Source organism: Protobothrops mucrosquamatus, unplaced genomic scaffold (genome assembly GCF_001527695.2).
Source record: "Protobothrops mucrosquamatus isolate PMUCROS unplaced genomic scaffold, P.Mucros_1.0 scaffold160, whole genome shotgun sequence".
In the NCBI taxonomy this organism is placed as follows: domain Eukaryota; kingdom Metazoa; phylum Chordata; class Lepidosauria; order Squamata; family Viperidae; genus Protobothrops; species Protobothrops mucrosquamatus.
This window is the reverse complement of record NW_015386524.1, coordinates 1,166,218-1,168,532: the sequence shown is the minus strand read 5'-3', so window position 1 is coordinate 1,168,532 and position 2,315 is coordinate 1,166,218.

Sequence of the window (2,315 nt, the reverse complement as noted above, 5' to 3'; positions counted from 1 at the left end):
GTGGCTTACTACTCTAGGACCTTATCTGCTGCTGAGCGCAACTATGCTCAAATTGATAGGGAGGCTTTGGCTCTGGTGGCTGGCATTAAAAAGTTCCATGATTTTATCTATGGCCGCCATTTTACAGTTTTCACTGACCACAAGCCTTTGCTGGGACTATTCACTACCTCCAAACAAACTCCTCATATCCTATCCCCTCATATGCTGTGTTGGTCCATCTTCCTCTCAGCTTATGACTATTCACTGGTCCATAAGCCTGGTAAGGAAATGGGTCATGCAGATGCTTTAAATAGGCTGCCATTACCTACTGTGGAGCCTGATCCCACTCCTGCTGTACACATATTGTCCATTCAGGAGTTGCCTGAATAACCCCTCAATGCTAGGGATGTAGCTGCTGAAACTGCCACTGACCACACGCTCAAACGCGTACTGTCATGGGTTTTATCTGGGTGGCCTGACAGGTGCCCTGCTGAGGAATTTCAACGTTTTGGGTTAAGAGGCACGAGTTGTCCACTTTCAATGGCTGCCTCCTCTGGGGATCAAGAGTTGTGATCCCGGCCTCATTGAGGGCTAGAATCTTGATCTCATTACATGAGGGCCACCCTGGAATTGTCAGGATGAAGGCACTTGCATGTAGCCATCTGTGGTGGCCTGGCACTGACCGGGCCATCGAGTCCCAAGTACATGGATGTCATGCCTGCCAACAGTCCAGGCCTGAAATGCCACAGGCCCCTGTACACAGGTGGGAGGAAACACACACTCCATGGTCTAGAATACATGTAGATTACGCTGGGCCCTTTCAGGGTCAATTCTTCCTGGTTGTTGTTGATAGCCATTCCAAATGGCTGGAGGTCATGCCTGTGTCTTCTACCATAGCCGCTAAGACTATTCAAGTGTTGAGAAGCATTTTTGCTGCACACGGGTTGCCAGATGTTTTAGTGTCGGATAACGGTCCTCAATTTACTTCTACTGAGTTTCAGGGATTTCTTAGGACCAACATGATCCGCCACGCTGCTTCGGCTCCCTTTCATCCTTCCACCAACATTCTGGCTGAACGGATGGTCCGCGTCGCCAAGAACGCCCTGAAGAAGCTGACTTACGGCAACTGGCATCACGGGTTGGCTGACTTTCTTTTGGCACACCGTACTACTCCGTGCACTGCCACGGGTAAGTGCCCGGCCGAACTCCGCTGGGGTCGTCGGCTCGTGACTAAATTGGACAGGCTGCATCCGGAACGTGTAGCTGCACAGGTGTCTCAGCCACACCCACCACGGGTCCTACGTGAAGGTGATCCTGTCTGGGCCAGGAATTATGGGCCTGGCCACCTCTGGGTACCGGCTGTGGTCTGCAAAGTCTCGGGGCCTCTGTCCTACGAGGTGTCCCTGACAGACGGCCACATGTTTCACCGCCACATTGATCAATTACGTGTGAGGCGGGACTCGCCTATGGTTCCTTCTCAGTCTCCTCTGGGGGGGAGGAGGAATGGGCAATGCATTCTTGGAATCAAAACCAACAGCCAACGATGGCTGTGGGGAGTGAAGCGGGTACTCAACACCCAACCTCCACAGGTGCTTCAGGTAGCAGTTCTTGGGAAAGGGGGTACACAGACACCCACACACACACTCCAGCCTGGGAGTCCCACCGGTGGCAGACTAATTATCCACCCCTAACAAGCAATACTCCAGACACCGAGAATACCTGGGAGCATACTCACAACTCACAACATGCAAGAGAGCAGGCAATACAAAGGGGGAACACGTCCCTTGCTGAAATGGCTCAGAGAAGGATGTCCTCCCGCATCAGGGCTAACAGGGAGGCATCCCTAGACCCTAGCACTACAGAACCGAGCCAGGAAACCCGCACTCCATCAGGAAACACGGGAATGAACTCAGAGGGGTTAGACAACTCCATAGAGGATAGGTCAACCAGGTTTAGCGACCAACAGGGCCCTGACTGCTCAAATACAGGAGACGGGCTGGAAAGTCAAACTGAAGTCACTAGTCATTCACAGGGCACTTCACCTAGTGCAAGAAGCAATGGGGAAGACAATACAAACTCCCCAGGTCTGAGAAGGTCGCTCAGGGTAAGAGGCCCTCCCAAACACCAAGCCGATTATGTAAGGTGAGCAGGTACATAGCAATAGCTGAACTAAAAGTACTGGCTGGTTGTCTTTAAGGAAACAAGGTCGGGGGCCACTGGATCTGGTTCAAAGGAACAGTCCCACACCTTATACATTGTGTGACATTAACTCATCATTAATTATATTACCATCAATAGGATGGCGTCCATGTGGGTGCAATCTTATTTCATCCAGG